Here is an 18,076-nt window from a genome sequence, read left to right on the forward strand (position 1 = left end):
AGTAAAGCGTCTGGAATGTTGCACCCGAGTACCAGTGGAGGAAAACTGAGACATATTTGAACACGTCTCCCGTTCACATGGTTGATCATACTTGGGTTCCACATGCATGTTTTAGCTGAAGGAAGAATACCTTAAACCTGCAGAGTTGAGACCCGTGTAATGGGTACCATGCAATATGACTTCAAAGGGTCTTCATTTGCTCACCGAACCTCTCCAATCCTATCACTGCTGCGTTTATGCCCCTGTACACATGCTTGATTCTCTTTTGGAGACATAGCAATCCATAGGTTTTACGATACTTACTAGTCAGGTACATTCTTAGGCGTTTAATATGCGGTGTTGAGTCCATTTCGTTGAGCAAGGAGTAGCTCTTGTCTATTCCATATTTGACTTAAGGAACTTTATCTGTGCTCATTTCAATCTCTGGTTTTATGCAGCACCCCAACTCACCTTTACCCTTAAGCAAGCATAAGTTGGTTTTCTAAATTTGAGACCCTGTTCTGTTCTGTAATTCAGTTCCTGTGTAGCCAAGTTTACAATCCGTGTATTACTGATATCTTATGATGTTTCTTTTTCTGTGTGACTTATTTCATTTAGAATCATCATACCTGAATCCACTCATTGTGCTGCTAAGGGCCTGATGACACAGATTTCATTGCTGAGTGATATTGCTTTGTAAGTAAATACCACAACTTCTTTATCCATTTTTCACTTTCTGCGATGTTGAACTTGTACTGTAAACGAGGTTCTTGTAAACAGAGCCGTTCCAAATTTTGGGGTGGCTGTGTCTTTTTGATTTTAATTTCCCTAAGCTATAGGACCATAAGTGGAAGTGCCCTAGGTTCTGTTGCTTTGTTTTTTAGATGTTTCAGGAAACACCATACACTTCTCCCGAGTGGTTGTTGGCAATTTACATCCCGCCCATCAGCATAACAAGGCTCCCAGTTCTCCATGGCCTGTCCTGCCTTTCTGGATTTTACACTTTTTTCAGATGGCCCTTTTGACCGGGGGGAAGTGAGACTTCATTGTAGTGCAGATTTCCTTTGCAAGCTTGCTTGGTTGGCCAAAAAGGGCGTATGCGTTTTTTCCTGAATATATTCAGGAAAAAACGCATACGCCCTTTTTGGCCAAGTGCATCATTGTGGACGTTCTGCCTCTTTTCCTATGCTTTCAATGCAATTCCAGTCTACCTCCTGAAATCGGTTTCCTGCAATTCTGCCCCGCTTTCAAGTCCTCTTGGCAGCCTTACTTCAGTCTATTTTTGGACGATAGCTGTCATTTATAACTCTGCAGGTTTGTGAATTACAGTGCCCCTGAGCTCCTTTCTTCAACTCGCTTTCTTGTGACCTGGCCGCAACACCGCAGGATGGCTTCAGGACCTAATCTGGTTCCGGTATGGCACGCTGAGCCTTTGGTTATTTCCTCTTCCTGTTGGGAAATGAGAGTTAAATTTGCCCGTCCAGACACCTCCGGCTAGCCTCTCATTGGTTCTCGTTATTCCTGTTCATCTTCCGCAGAAATTGCAAACTGGGCCAAACAGGAGGTTAAAGGCGCTGACTCTCCAAGTGGGGAGAGTGTTACTAAAGCGTCTGGAATGTTGCACCCGAGTACCAGGGGAGGAAAACTGAAGACATATTTGAACACGTCTCCTGATCACATGGTTGATCATACTCTGGGTTCCACATGCATGTTTTAGCTGAAGGAAGAATACCTAAAACCTGGGTAGTTGAAACCCGTGGAATGGGTACCATGCAATATGACTTCAAAGGGTCTTCATTTGCTCACCGAACCTCTCCAATCCTATCACTGCTGCGTTTATGCCCCTGTACACATGCTTGATTCTCTTTCGGAGACATAGCAATCCATAGGTTTTAAGATACTTACTAGTCAGGTACATTCTTAGGCGTTTAATATGCGGTGTTGAGTCCATTTCGTTGAGCAAGGAGTAGCTCTTGTCTATTCCATATTTGGCTTAAGGAACTTTATCTGTGCTCATTTCAATCTCTGGTTTTATGCAGCAACCCAACTCACCTTTCCCCTTAAGCAAGCATAAGTTGGTTTTCTAAATCTGAGAACCTGTTCTGTTTTGGAATTCAGTTCCTGTGTAGCCAAGTTTACATTCCGTGTATTAGTGATATCTTATGATGTTTCTTCTTCTGTGTGACTTATGTCAGTTAGAATCATCGTACCTGAATCTACTCATTATGCTGCTACGGGCCTGATGACATAGATTTCATTGCTGAGTGATACTGCATTGTACGTAAATACCACAAGTTCTTTATCCATTTTTCACTTTCTGCGATGTTGAACTTGTACTGTAAACGAGGTTCTTGTAAACAGAGCCGTTCCAAACTTTGGGGTGGCTCTGTCTTTTTGATTTTAATTTCCCTAAGCTATAGGACCATAAGTGGAAGTGCCCTAGGCTCTGTTGCTTTGTTTTTTAGATGTTTCAGGAAACACCATACTCTTCTCCCAAGTGTCTGTTGCCAATTTACATCCCGCCCATCAGCATAACAAGGCTCCCAGTTCTCAATGGCCTGTTGCCTTTCTGGATTTTACACTTTTTTCAGATGGCCCTTTTGACCAGGGGGAAGTGAGACTTCATTGTAGTGCAGATTTCCTTTGCAAGCTTGCTTGGTTGGCCAAAAAGGGCGTATGCGTTTTTTCCTGAATATATTCAGGAAAAAACGCATACGCCCTTTTTGGCCAAGTGCATCATTGTGGACGTTCTGCCTCTTTTCCTATGCTTTCAATGCAATTCCAGTCTACCTCCTGAAATCGGTTTCCTGCAATTCTGCCCTGCTTTCAAGTCCTCTTGGCAGCCTTACTTCAGTCTATTTTTGGACGATAGCTGTCATTTATAACTCTGCAGGTTTGTGAATTACAGTGCCCCTGAGCTCCTTTCTTCAACTCGCTTTCTTGTGACCTGGCCGCAACACCGCAGGATGGCTTCAGGCCCTAATCTGGTTCTGGTACGGCACGCTGAGCCTTTGGTTAATTCCTCTTCCTGGTGGGAAATGAGAGTTAAATTTGCCCGTCTAGACACCTCCAGCTAGCCTCTCATTGGTTCTCGCTATTCCTGTTCATCTTCCTCAGAAATTGCAAACTGGGCCAAACAGGAGGTTAAAGGCGCTGACTCTCCAAGTGGGGAGAGTGTTAGTAAAGCGTCTGGAATGTTGCACCCGAGTACCAGGGGAGGAAAACTGAAGACATATTTGAACACGTCTCCCGATCACATGGTTTATCATACTCTGGGTTCCACATGCATGTTTTAGCTGAAGGAAGAATACCTAAAACCTGGGTAGTTGAAACCCGTGGAATGGGTACCATGCAATATGACTTCAAAGGGTCTTCATTTGCTCACCGAACCTCTCCAATCCTATCACTGCTGCGTTTATGCCCCCGTACACATGCTTGATTCTCTTTTGGAGACATAGCAATCCATAGGTTTTAAGATACTTACTAGTCAGGTACATTCTTAGGCGTTTAATATGCGGTGTTGAGTCCATTTCGTTGAGCAAGGAGTAGCTCTTGTCTATTCCATATTTGGCTTAAGGAACTTTATCTGTGCTCATTTCAATCTCTGGTTTTATGCAGCAACCCAACTCACCTTTCCCCTTAAGCAAGCATAAGTTGGTTTTCTAAATCTGAGAACCTGTTCTGTTTTGGAATTCAGTTCCTGTGTAGCCAAGTTTACATTCCGTGTATTAGTGATATCTTATGATGTTTCTTCTTCTGTGTGACTTATGTCAGTTAAAGTCATCGTACCTGAATCTACTCATTATGCTGCTACGGGCCTGATGACATAGATTTCATTGCTGAGTGATACTGCATTGTACGTAAATACCACAAGTTCTTTATCCATTTTTCACTTTCTGCGATGTTGAACTTGTACTGTAAACGAGGTTCTTGTAAACAGAGCCGTTCCAAACTTTGGGGTGGCTCTGTCTTTTTGATTTTAATTTCCCTAAGCTATAGGACCATAAGTGGCAGTGCCCTAGGCTCTGTTGCTTTGTTTTTTAGATGTTTCAGGAAACACCATACTCTTCTCCCAAGTGTCTGTTGGCAATTTACATCCCGCCCATCAGCATAACAAGGCTCCCAGTTCTCCATGGCCTGTCCTGCCTTTCTGGATTTTACACTTTTTTCAGATGGCCCTTTTGACCGGGGGGAAGTGAGACTTCATTGTAGTGCAGATTTCCTTTGCAAGCTTGCTTGGTTGGCCAAAAAGGGCGTATGCGTTTTTTCCTGAATATATTCAGGAAAAAACGCATACGCCCTTTTTGGCCAAGTGCATCATTGTGGACGTTCTGCCTCTTTTCCTATGCTTTCAATGCAATTCCAGTCTACCTCCTGAAATCGGTTTCCTGCAATTCTGCCCTGCTTTCAAGTCCTCTTGGCAGCCTTACTTCAGTCTATTTTTGGACGATAGCTGTCATTTATAACTCTGCAGGTTTGTGAATTACAGTGCCCCTGAGCTCCTTTCTTCAACTCGCTTTCTTGTGACCTGGCCGCAACACCGCAGGATGGCTTCAGGCCCTAATCTGGTTCTGGCCCGGCATGCTGAGCCTTTGGTTAATTCCTCTTCCTGGTGGGAAATGAGAGTTAAATTTGCCCGTCCAGACACCTCCAGCTAGCCTCTCATTGGTTCTCGCTATTCCTGTTCATCTTCCGCAGAAATTGCAAACTGGGCCAAACAGGAGGTTAAAGGGACTGACTCTCCAAGTGGGGAGAGTGTTAGTAAAGCGTCTGGAATGTTGCACCCGAGTACCAGGGGAGGAAAACTGAGACATATTTGAACACGTCTCCCGATCACATGGTTGATCATACTCTAGGTTCCACATGCATGTTTTAGCTGAAGGAAGAATACCTTAAACCTGGGTAGTTGAAACCCGTGGAATGGGTACCATGCAATATGACTTCAAAGGGTCTTCATTTGCTCACCGAACCTCTCCAATCCTATCACTGCTGCGTTTATGCCCCTGTACACATGCTTGATTCTCTTTTGGAGACATAGCAATCCATAGGTTTTAAGATACTTACAAGTCATGTACATTCTTAGGCGTTTAATATGGGGTGTTGAGTCCATTTCGTTGAGCAAAGAGTAGCTCTTGTCTATTCCATATTTGACTTAAGGAACTTTATCTGTGCTCATTTCAATCTCTGGTTTTATGCAGCACCCCAACTCACCTTTACCCTTAAGCAAGCATAAGTTGCTTTTCTAAATTTGAGACCCTGTTCTGTTCTGTAATTCAGTTCCTGTGTAGCCAAGTTTCCATTCCGTGTATTACTGATATCTTATGATGTTTCTTTTTCTGTGTGACTTATTTCAGTTAGAATCATCATACGTGAATCCACTCATTGTGCTGCTAAGGGCCTAATGACATAGATTTCATTGCTGAGTGATATTGCTTTGTAAGTGAATACCACAACTTCTTTATCCATTTTTCTCTTTCTGCGATGTTGAACTTGTACTGTAAACGAGGTTCTTGTAAACAGAGGCGTCCCAAACTTTGGGGTGGCTGTGTCTTTTTGATTTTAATTTCCCTAAGCTATAAGACCATAAGTGGAAGTGCCCTAGGCTCTTTTGCTTTGTTTTTTAGATGTTTCAGGAAACACCATACACTTCTCCCAAGTGTCTGTTGGCAATTTACATCCCGCCCATCAGCATAACAAGGCTCCCAGTTCTCAATGGCCTGTTGCCTTTCTGGATTTTACACTTTTTTCAGATGGCCCTTTTGACCGGGGGGAAGTGAGACTTCATTGAAGTGCAGATTTCCTTTGCAAGCTTGCTTGGTTGGCCAAAAAGGGCGTATGCGATTTATTCTGAATATATTCAGGAAAAAACACATATGCACTTTTTGGCCAAGTGCATCATTGTGGACGTTCTGCCTCTTTTCCTATGCTTTCAATGCAATTCCAGTCTACCTCCTGAAATCGGTTTCCTGCAATTCTGCCCCGCTTTCAAGTCCTCTTGGCAGCCTTACTTCAGTCTATTTTTGGACGATAGCTGTCATTTATAACTCTGCAGGTTTGTGAATTACAGTGCCCCTGAGCTCCTTTCTTCAACTCGCTTTCTTGTGACCTGGCCGCAACACCGCAGGATGGCTTCAGGCCCTAATCTGGTTCTGGCCCGGCATGCTGAGCCTTTGGTTAATTCCTCTTCCTGGTGGGAAATGAGAGTTAAATTTGCCCGTCCAGACACCTCCAGCTAGCCTCTCATTGGTTCTCGCTATTCCTGTTCATCTTCCGCAGAAATTGCAAACTGGGCCAAACAGGAGGTTAAAGGGACTGACTCTCCAAGTGGGGAGAGTGTTAGTAAAGCGTCTGGAATGTTGCACCCGAGTACCAGGGGAGGAAAACTGAGACATATTTGAACACGTCTCCCGATCACATGGTTGATCATACTCTAGGTTCCACATGCATGTTTTAGCTGAAGGAAGAATACCTTAAACCTGGGTAGTTGAAACCCGTGGAATGGGTACCATGCAATATGACTTCAAAGGGTCTTCATTTGCTCACCGAACCTCTCCAATCCTATCACTGCTGCGTTTATGCCCCTGTACACATGCTTGATTCTCTTTCGGAGACATAGCAATCCATAGGTTTTAAGATACTTACAAGTCATGTACATTCTTAGGCGTTTAATATGGGGTGTTGAGTCCATTTCGTTGAGCAAGGAGTAGCTCTTGTCTATTCCATATTTGACTTAAGGAACTTTATCTGTGCTCATTTCAATCTCTGGTTTTATGCAGCACCCCAACTCACCTTTACCCTTAAGCAAGCATAAGTTGTTTTTCTAAATTTGAGACCCTGTTCTGTTCTGTAATTCAGTTCCTGTGTAGCCAAGTTTCCATTCCGTGTATTACTGATATCTTATGATGTTTCTTTTTCTGTGTGACTTATTTCAGTTAGAATCATCATACGTGAATCCACTCATTGTGCTGCTAAGGGCCTAATGACATAGATTTCATTGCTGAGTGATATTGCTTTGTAAGTGAATACCACAACTTCTTTATCCATTTTTCTCTTTCTGCGATGTTGAACTTGTACTGTAAACGAGGTTCTTGTAAACAGAGGCGTCCCAAACTTTGGGGTGGCTGTGTCTTTTTGATTTTAATTTCCTTAAGCTATAGGACCATAAGTGGAAGTGCCCTAGGCTCTTTTGCTTTGTTTTTTAGATGTTTCAGGAAACACCATACACTTCTCCCAAGTGTCTGTTGGCAATTTACATCCCGCCCATCAGCATAACAAGGCTCCCAGTTCTCAATGGCCTGTTGCCTTTCTGGATTTTACACTTTTTTCAGATGGCCCTTTTGACCGGGGGGAAGTGAGACTTCATTGAAGTGCAGATTTCCTTTGCAAGCTTGCTTGGTTGGCCAAAAAGGGCGTATGCGATTTATCCTGAATATATTCAGGAAAAAACACATACGCACTTTTTGGCCAAGTGCATCATTGTGGACGTTCTGCCTCTTTTCCTATGCTTTCAATGCAATTCCAGTCTACCTCCTGAAATCGGTTTCCTGCAATTCTGCCCCGCTTTCAAGTCCTCTTGGCAGCCTTACTTCAGTCTATTTTTGGACGATAGCTGTCATTTATAACTCTGCAGGTTTGTGAATTACAGTGCCCCTGAGCTCCTTTCTTCAACTCGCTTTCTTGTGAGCTGGCCGCAACACCGCAGGATGGCTTCAGGCCCTAATCTGGTTCCGGCCCGGCATGCTGAGCCTTTGGTTAATTCCTCTTCCTGGTGGGAAATGAGAGTTAAATTTGCCCGTCCAGACACCTCCAGCTAGCCTCTCATTGGTTCTCGCTATTCCTGTTCATCTTCCGCAGAAATTGCAAACTGGGCCAAACAGGAGGTTAAAGGGACTGACTCTCCAAGTGGGGAGAGTGTTAGTAAAGCGTCTGGAATGTTGCACCCGAGTACCAGGGGAGGAAAACTGAGACATATTTGAACACGTCTCCCGATCACATGGTTGATCATACTCTAGGTTCCACATGCATGTTTTAGCTGAAGGAAGAATACCTTAAACCTGGGTAGTTGAAACCTGTGGAATGGGTACCATGCAATATGATTACAAAGGGTCTTCATTTGCTCACCGAACCTCTCCAATCCTATCACTGCTGCGTTTATGCCCCTGTACACATGCTTGATTCTCTTTCGGAGACATAGCAATCCATAGGTTTTAAGATACTTACTAGTCAGGTACATTCTTAGGCGTTTAATATGGGGTGTTGAGTCCATTTCGTTGAGCAAGGAGTAGCTCTTGTCTATTCCATATTTGGCTTAAGGAACTTTATCTGTGCTCATTTCAATCTCTGGTTTTATGCAGCACCCCAACTCACCTTTCCCCTTAAGCAAGCATAAGTTGGTTTTCTAAATTTGAGACCCTGTTCTGTTCTGTAATTCAGTTCCTGTGTAGCCAAGTTTACATTCCGTGTATTACTGATATCTTATGATATTTCTTTTTCTGTGTGACTTATTTCAGTTAGAATCATCATACCTGAATCCACTCATTGTGCTGCTAAGGGCCTGATGACACAGATTTCATTGCTGAATGATATTGCTTTGTAAGTAAATACCACAACTTCTTTATCCATTTTTCACTTTCTGCGATGTTGAACTTGTACTGTAAACGAGGTTCTTGTAAACAGAGCCGTTCCAAACTTTGGGGTGGCTGTGTCTTTTTGATTTTAATTTCCCTAAGCTATAGGACCATAAGTGGAAGTGCCCTAGGTTCTGTTGCTTTGTTTTTTAGATGTTTCAGGAAACACCATACACTTCTCCCGAGTGGTTGTTGGCAATTTACATCCCGCCCATCAGCATAACAAGGCTCCCAGTTCTCCATGGCCTGTCCTGCCTTTCTGGACTTTACACTTTTTTCAGATGGCCCTTTTGACTGGGGGGAAGTGAGACTTCATTGTAGTGCAGATTTCCTTTGCAAGCTTGCTTGGTTGGCCAAAAAGGGCGTATGCGTTTTTTCCTGAATATATTCAGGAAAAAACGCATACGCCCTTTTTGGCCAAGTGCATCATTGTGGACGTTCTGCCTCTTTTCCTATGCTTTCAATGCAATTCCAGTCTACCTCCTGAAATCGGTTTCCTGCAATTCTGCCCTGCTTTCAAGTCCTCTTGGCAGCCTTACTTCAGTCTATTTTTGGACGATAGCTGTCATTTATAACTCTGCAGGTTTGTGAATTACAGTGCCCCTGAGCTCCTTTCTTCAACTCGCTTTCTTGTGACCTGGCCGCAACACCGCAGGATGGCTTCAGGCCCTAATCTGGTTCCGGCACGGCACGCTGAGCCTTTGGTTATTTCCTCTTCCTGGTGGGAAATGAGAGTTAAATTTGCCCGTCCAGACACCTCCAGCTAGTCTCTCATTGGTTCTCGCTATTCCTGTTCATCTTCCGCAGAAATTGCAAACTGGGCCAAACAGGAGGTTAAAGGCGCTGACTCTCCAAGTGGGGAGAGTGTTAGTAAAGCGTCTGGAATGTTGCACCCGAGTACCAGGGGAGGAAAACTGAGACATATTTGAACACGTCTCCCGATCACATGGTTGATCATACTCTAGGTTCCACATGCATGTTTTAGCTGAAGGAAGAATACCTTAAACCTGGGTAGTTGAAACCCGTGGAATGGGTACCATGCAATATGATTTCAAAGGGTCTTCATTTGCTCACCGAACCTCTCCAATCCTATCACTGCTGCGTTTATGCCCCTGTACACATGCTTGATTCTCTTTCGGAGACATAGCAATCCATAGGTTTTAAGATACTTACTAGTCAGTTACATTCTTAGGCGTTTAATATGGGGTGTTGAGTCCATTTCGTTGAGCAAGGAGTAGCTCTTGTGTATTACATATTTGGCTTAAGGAACTTTATCTGTGCTCATTTCAATCTCTGGTTTTATGCAGCACCCCAACTCACCTTTACCCTTAAGCAAGCATAAGTTGGTTTTCTAAATTTGAGACCCTGTTCTGTTCTGTAATTCAGTTCCTGTGTAGCCAAGTTTACATTCCGTGTATTACTGATATCTTATGATGTTTCTTTTTCTGTGTGACTTATTTCAGTTAGAATCATCATACCTGAATCCACTCATTGTGCTGCTAAGGGCCTGATGACACAGATTTCATTGCTGAGTGATATTGCTTTGTAAGTAAATACCACAACTTCTTTATCCATTTTTCACTTTCTGCGATGTTGAACTTGTACTGTAAACGAGGTTCTTGTAAACAGAGCCGTTCCAAACTTTGGGGTGGCTGTGTCTTTTTGATTTTAATTTCCCTAAGCTATAGGACCATAAGTGGAAGTGCCCTAGGTTCTGTTGCTTTGTTTTTTAGATGTTTCAGGAAACACCATACACTTCTCCCGAGTGGTTGTTGGCAATTTACATCCCGCCCATCAGCATAACAAGGCTCCCAGTTCTCCATGGCCTGTCCTGCCTTTCTGGATTTTACACTTTTTTCAGATGGCCCTTTTGACCGGGGGGAAGTGAGACTTCATTGTAGTGCAGATTTCCTTTGCAAGCTTGCTTGGTTGGCCAAAAAGGGCGTATGCGTTTTTTCCTGAATATATTCAGGAAAAAACGCATACGCCCTTTTTGGCCAAGTGCATCATTGTGGACGTTCTGCCTCTTTCCCTATGCTTTCAATGCAATTCCAGTCTACCTCCTGAAATCGGTTTCCTGCAATTCTGCCCCGCTTTCAAGTCCTCTTGGCAGCCTTACTTCAGTCTATTTTTGGACGATAGCTGTCATTTATAACTCTGCAGGTTTGTGAATTACAGTGCCCCTGAGCTCCTTTCTTCAACTCCCTTTCTTTTGAGCTGGCCGCAACACCGCAGGATGGCTTCAGGCCCTAATCTGGTTCTGGTACGGTCGGTGAGCCTTTGGTTATTTCCTCTTCCTGGTGGGAAATGAGAGTTAAATTTGCCCGTCCAGACACCTCCAGCTAGCCTCTCATTGGTTCTCGCTATTCCTGTTCATCTTCCGCAGAAATTGCAAACTGGGCCAAACAGGAGGTTAAAGGCGCTGACTCTCCAAGTGGGGAGAGTGTTAGTAAAGCGTCTGGAATGTTGCACCCGAGTACCAGGGGAGGAAAACTGAGACATATTTGAACACGTCTCCCGTTCACATGGTTGATCATACTTGGGTTCCACATGCATGTTTTAGCTGAAGGAAGAATACCTAAAACCTGGGTAGTTGAAACCCGTGGAATGGGTACCATGCAATATGACTTCAAAGGGTCTTCATTTGCTCACCGAGCCTCTCCAATCCTATCACTGCTGCGTTTATGCCCCTGTACACATGCTTGATTCTCTTTCGGAGACATAGCAATCTCTAGGTTTTAAGATACTTACTAGTCTGGTACATTCTTAGGCGTTTAATATGCGGTGTTGAGTCCATTTCGTTGAGCAAGGAGTAGCTCTTGTCTATTCCATATTTGGCTTAAGGAACTTTATCTGTGCTCATTTCAATCTCTGGTTTTATGCAGCACCCCAACTCACCTTTCCCCTTAAGCAAGCATAAGTTGGTTTTCTAAATTTGAGACCCTGTTCTGTTCTGTAATTCAGTTCCTGTGTAGCCAAGTTTACATTCCATGTATTACTGATATCTTATGATGTTTCTTTTTCTGTGTGACTTATTTCAGTTAGAATCATCATACCTGAATCCACTCATTGTGCTGCTAAGGGCCTGATGACACAGATTTTATTGCTGAGTGATATTGCTTTGTAAGTAAATAGCACAACTTCTTTATCCATTTTTCACTTTCTGCGATGTTGAACTTGTACTGTAAACGAGGTTCTTGTAAACAGAGCCGTTCCAAACTTTGGGGTGGCTGTGTCTTTTTGATTTTAATTTCCCTAAGCTATAGGACCATAAGTGGAAGTGCCCTAGGTTCTGTTGCTTTGTTTTTTAGATGTTTCAGGAAACACCATACACTTCTCCCGAGTGGTTGTTCGCAATTTACATCCCGCCCATCAGCATAACAAGGCTCCCAGTTCTCCATGGCCTGTCCTGCCTTTCTGGATTTTACACTTTTTTCAGATGGCCCTTTTGACCGGGGGGAAGTGAGACTTCATTGTAGTGCAGATTTCCTTTGCAAGCTTGCTTGGTTGGCCAAAAAGGGCGTATGCGTTTTTTCCTGAATATATTCAGGAAAAAACGCATACGCCCTTTTTGGCCAAGTGCATCATTGTGGACGTTCTGCCTCTTTTCCTATGCTTTCAATGCAATTCCAGTCTACCTCCTGAAATCGGTTTCCTGCAATTCTGCCCCGCTTTCAAGTCCTCTTGGCAGCCTTACTTCAGTCTATTTTTGGACGATAGCTGTCATTTATAACTCTGCAGGTTTGTGAATTACAGTGCCCCTGAGCTCCTTTCTTCAACTCGCTTTCTTTTGAGCTGGCCGCAACACCGCAGGATGGCTTCAGGCCCTAATCTGGTTCCGGCACGCCCGCTGAGCCTTTGGTTATTTCCTCTTCCTGGTGGGAAATGAGAGTTAAATTTGCCCGTCCAGACACCTCCAGCTAGCCTCTCATTGGTTCTCGCTATTCCTGTTCATCTTCCGCAGAAATTGCAAACTGGGCCAAACAGGAGGTTAAAGGGACTGACTCTCCAAGTCGGGAGAGTGTTAGTAAAGCGTCTGGAATGTTGCACCCGAGTACCAGGGGAGGAAAACTGAGACATATTTGAACACGTCTCCCGATCACATGGTTGATTATACTCTAGGTTCCACATGCATGTTTTAGCTGAAGGAAGAATACCTTAAACCTGGGTAGTTGAAACCCGTGGAATGGGTACCATGCAATATGACTTCAAAGGGTCTTCATTTGCTCACCGAACCTCTCCAATCCTATCACTGCTGCGTTTATGCCCCTGTACACATGCTTGATTCTCTTTCGGAGACATAGCAATCCATAGGTTTTAAGATACTTACTAGTCAGGTACATTCTTAGGCGTTTAATATGCGGTGTTGAGTCCATTTCGTTGAGCAAGGAGTAGCTCTTGTCTATTCCATATTTGACTTAAGGAACTTTATCTGTGCTCATTTCAATCTCTGGTTTTATGCAGCACCCCAACTCACATTTACCCTTAAGCAAGCATAAGTTGGTTTTCTAAATTTGAGTCCCTGTTCTGTTCTGTAATTCAGTTCCTGTGTAGCCAAGTTTACATTCCGTGTATTACTGATATCTTATGATGTTTCTATTTCTGTGTGACTTACTTCAGTTAGAATCATCATACCTGAATCCACTCATTGTGCTGCCAAGGGCCTGATGACACAGATTTCATTGCTGAGTGATATTGCTTTGTAAGTAAATACCACAACTTCTTTATCCATTTTTCACTTTCTGCGATGTTGAACTTGTACTGTAAACGAGGTTCTTGTAAACAGAGCCGTTCCAAACTTTGGGGTGGCTGTGTCTTTTTGATTTTAATTTCCCTAAGCTATAGGACCATAAGTGGAAGTGCCCTAGGTTCTGTTGCTTTGTTTTTTAGATGTTTCAGGAAACACCATACACTTCTCCTGAGTGTCTGTTGGCAATTTACATCCCGCCCATCAGCATAACAAGGCTCCCAGTTCTCCATGGCCTGTCCTGCCTTTCTGGATTTTACACTTTTTTCAGATGGCCCTTTTGACCGGGGGGAAGTGAGACTTCATTGTAGTGCAGATTTCCTTTGCAAGCTTGCTTGGTTGGCCAAAAAGGGCGTATGCGTTTTTTCCTGAATATATTCAGGAAAAAACGCATACGCCCTTTTTGGCCAAGTGCATCATTGTGGACGTTCTGCCTCTTTTCCTATGCTTTCAATGCAATTCCAGTCTACCTCCTGAAATCGGTTTCCTGCAATTCTGCCCCGCTTTCAAGTCCTCTTGGCAGCCTTACTTCAGTCTATTTTTGGACGATAGCTGTCATTTATAACTCTGCAGGTTTGTGAATTACAGTGCCCCTGAGCTCCTTTCTTCAACTCGCTTTCTTTTGAGCTGGCCGCAACACCGCAGGATGGCTTCAGGCCCTAATCTGGTTCCGGTACGGCACGCTGAGCCTTTGGTTATTTCCTCTTCCTGTTGGGAAATGAGAGTTAAATTTGCCCGTCCAGACACCTCCAGCTAGCCTCTCATTGGTTCTCGCTATTCCTGTTCATCTTCCGCAGAAATTGCAAACTGGGCCAAACAGGAGGTTAAAGGCGCTGACTCTCCAAGTGGGGAGAGTGTTAGTAAAGCGTCTGGAATGTTGCACCCGAGTACCAGGGTAGGAAAACTGAGACATATTTGAACACGTCTCCCGTTCACATGGTTGATCGTACTTGGGTTCCACATGCATGTTTTAGCTGAAGGAAGAATACCTTAAACCTGGAGAGTTGAGACCCGTGTAATGGGTACCATGCAATATGACTTCAAAGGGTCTTCATTTGCTCACCGAACCTCTCCAATCCTATCACTGCTGCGTTTATGCCCCTGTACACATGCTTGATTCTCTTTTGGAGACATAGCAATCCATAGGTTTTAAGATACTTACTAGTCAGGTACATTCTTAGGCGTTTAATATGCGGTGTTGAGTCCATTTCGTTGAGCAAGGAGTAGCTGTTGTCTATTCCATATTTGACTTAAGGAACTTTATCTGTGCTCATTTCAATCTCTGGTTTTATGCAGCACCCCAACTCACCTTTACCCTTAAGCAGGCATAAGTTGGTTTCCTAAATTTGAGACCCTGTTCTGTTCTGTAATTCAGTTCCTGTGTAGCCAAGTTTACATTCCGTGTATTACTGATATCTTATGATGTTTCTTTTTCTGTGTGACTTATTTCAGTTAGAATCATCATACCTGAATCCACTCATTGTGATGCTAAGGGCCTGATGACATAGATTTCATTGCTGAGTGATATTGCTTTGTAAGTAAATACCACAACTTCTTTATCCATTTTTCACTTTCTGCGATGTTGAACTTGTACTGTAAACGAGGTTCTTGTAAACAGAGGCGTCCCAAACTTTGGGGTGGCTGTGTCTTTTTGATTTTAATTTCCCTAAGCTATAGGACCATAAGTGGCAGTGCCCTACGCTCTGTTGCTTTGTTTTTTAGATGTTTCAGGAAACACCATACACTTCTCCTGAGTGTCTGTTGGCAATTTACATCCCGCCCATCAGCATAACAAGGCTCCCAGTTCTCCATGGCCTGTCCTGCCTTTCTGGATTTTACACTTTTTTCAGATGGCCCTTTTGACCGGGGGGAAGTGAGACTTCATTGTAGTGCAGATTTCCTTTGCAAGCTTGCTTGGTTGGCCAAAAAGTGCGTATGCGTTTTTTCCTGAATATATTCAGGAAAAAACGCATACGCCCTTTTTGGCCAAGTGCATCATTGTGGACGTTCTGCCTCTTTTCCTATGCTTTCAATGCAATTCCAGTCTACCTCCTGAAATCGGTTTCCTGCAATTCTGCCCCGCTTTCAAGTCCTCTTGGCAGCCTTACTTCAGTCTATTTTTGGACGATAGCTGTCATTTATAACTCTGCAGGTTTGTGAATTACAGTGCCCCTGAGCTCCTTTCTTCAACTCGCTTTCTTGTGACCTGGCCGCAACACCGCAGGATGGCTTCAGGCCCTAATCTGGTTCCGGCCCGGCATGCTGAGCCTTTGGTTAATTCCTCTTCCTGGTGGGAAATGAGAGTTAAATTTGCCCGTCCAGACACCTCCAGCTAGCCTCTCATTGGTTCTCGCTATTCCTGTTCATCTTCCGCAGAAATTGCAATCTGGGCCAAACAGGAGGTTAAAGGGACTGACTCTCGAAGTGGGGAGAGTGTTAGTAAAGCGTCTGGAATGTTGCACCCGAGTACCAGGGGAGGAAAACTGAGACATATTTGAACACGTCTCCCGATCACATGGTTGATCATACTCTAGCTTCCACATGCATGTTTTAGCTGAAGGAAGAATACCTTAAACCTGGGTAGTTGAAACCCGTGGAATGGGTACCATGCAATATGACTTCAAAGGGTCTTCATTTGCTCACCGAACCTCTCCAATCCTATCACTGCTGCGTTTATGCCCCTGTACACATGCTTGATTCTCTTTCGGAGACATAGCAATCCATAGGTTTTAAGATACTTACTAGTCAGGTACATTCTTAGGCGTTTAATATGGGGTGTTGAGTCCATTTCGTTGAGCAAGGAGTAGCTCTTGTCTATTCCATATTTGGCTTAAGGAACTTTATCTGTGCTCATTTCAATCTCTGGTTTTATGCAGCACCCCAACTCACCTTTCCCCTTAAGCAAGCATAAGTTGGTTTTCTAAATTTGAGACCCTGTTCTGTTTTGGAATGCAGTTCCTGTGTAGCCAAGTTTACATTCCGTGTATTAGTGATATCTTATGATGTTTCTTTTTCTGTGTGACTTATTTCAGTTAGAATCATGATACCTGAATCCACTCATTGTGCTGCTAAGGGCCTGATGACACAGATTTCATTGCTGAGTGATATTGCTTTGTAAGTAAATACCACAAGTTCTTTATCCATTTTTCACTTTCTGCGATGTTGAACTTGTACTGTAAACGAGGTTCTTGTAAACAGAGCCGTTCCAAACTTTGGGGTGGCTGTGTCTTTTTCATTTTAATTTCCCTAAGCTATAGGACCATAAGTGGAAGTGCGCTAGGTTCTCTTGCTTTGTTTTTTAGTTGTTTCAGGAAACACCATACACTTCTCCCAAGTGGTTCTTGGCAATTTACATCCCGCCAATCAGCATAACAAGGCTCCCAGTTCTCCATGGCCTGTCCTGCCTTTCTGGATTTTACACGTTTTTCAGATGGCCCTTTTGACCGGGGGGAAGTGAGACTTCATTGTAGTGCAGATTTCCTTTGCAAGCTTGCTTGGTTGGCCAAAAAGGGCGTATGCGTTTTTTCCTGAATATATTCAGGAAAAAACGCATACGCCCTTTTTGGCCAAGTGCATCATTGTGGACGTTCTGCCTCTTTTCCTATGCTTTCAATGCAATTCCAGTCTACCTCCTGAAATCGGTTTCCTGCAATTCTGCCCCGCTTTCAAGTCCTCTTGGCAGCCTTACTTCAGTCTATTTTTGGACGATAGCTGTCATTTATAACTCTGCAGGTTTGTGAATTACAGTGCCCCTGAGCTCCTTTCTTCAACTCGCTTTCTTGTGACCTGGCCACAACACCGCAGGATGGCTTCAGGCCCTAATCTGGTTCCGGCACGGCACAGTGAGCCTTTGGTTATTTCCTCTTCCTGGTGGGAAATGAGAGTTAAATTTGCCCGTCCAGACACCTCCAGCTAGTCTCTCATTGGTTCTCGCTATTCCTGTTCATCTTCCGCAGAAATTGCAAACTGGGCAAAACAGGAGGTTAAAGGGACTGACTCTCCAAGTGGGGAGAGTGTTAGTAAAGCGTCTGGAATGTTGCACCTGAGTACCAGGGGAGGAAAACTGAGACATATTTGAACACGTCTCCCGTTCACATGGTTGATCATACTTGGGTTCCACATGCATGTTTTAGCTGAAGGAAGAATACCTTAAACCTGGAGAGTTAAGACCCGTGTAATGGGTACCATGCAATATGACTTCAAAGGGTCTTCATTTGCTCACTGAACCTCTCCAATCCTATCACTGCTGCGTTTATGCCCCTGTACACATGCTTGATTCTCTTTTGGAGACATAGCAATCCATAGGTTTTAAGATACTTGCTAGTCAGGTACATTCTTAGACGTTTAATATGCGGTGTTGAGTCCATTTCGTTGAGCAAGGAGTAGCTCTTGTCTATTCCATATTTGGCTTAAGGAACTTTATCTGTGCTCATTTCAATCTCTGGTTTTATGCAGCACCCCAACTCACCTTTCCCCTTAAGCAAGCATAAGTTGGTTTTCTAAATTTGAGACCCTGTTCTGTTCTGTAATTCAGTTCCTGTGTAGCCAAGTTTACATTCCGTGTATTACTGATATCTTATGATGATTCTTTTTCTGTGTGACTTACTTCAGTTAGAATCATCATACCTGAATCCACTCATTGTGCTGCTAAGGGCCTGATGACACAGATTTCATTGCTGAGTGATATTGCTTTGTAAGTAAATACCACAACTTCTTTTCCATT

The 18,076-nt window shown here is 43.7% G+C and overlaps 1 long non-coding RNA gene across 16 annotated transcripts in view; it reads left to right on the forward strand.

Moving 5' to 3' along the window:
* The window catches only part of LOC307181276, a 2,057,065-nt gene that overhangs the window by 831,541 nt on the left and 1,207,448 nt on the right, over positions 1–18,076 (forward strand). For 15 of the 16 annotated variants that reach the window (XR_013826308.1, XR_013826309.1, XR_013826310.1 and 12 more), the window contains one exon: positions 598–675. This is a non-coding gene — a long non-coding RNA (uncharacterized lncRNA). Of the gene's footprint in view, positions 1–597; positions 676–16,385; positions 16,426–18,076 lie in introns of those variants that run through there. The other variant, XR_013826323.1, reaches the window with a different exon arrangement.

This window comes from Stenella coeruleoalba (assembly GCF_951394435.1).
Source record: "Stenella coeruleoalba genome assembly, contig: scaffold_52, whole genome shotgun sequence".
In the NCBI taxonomy this organism is placed as follows: Eukaryota; Metazoa; Chordata; class Mammalia; order Artiodactyla; family Delphinidae; genus Stenella; species Stenella coeruleoalba.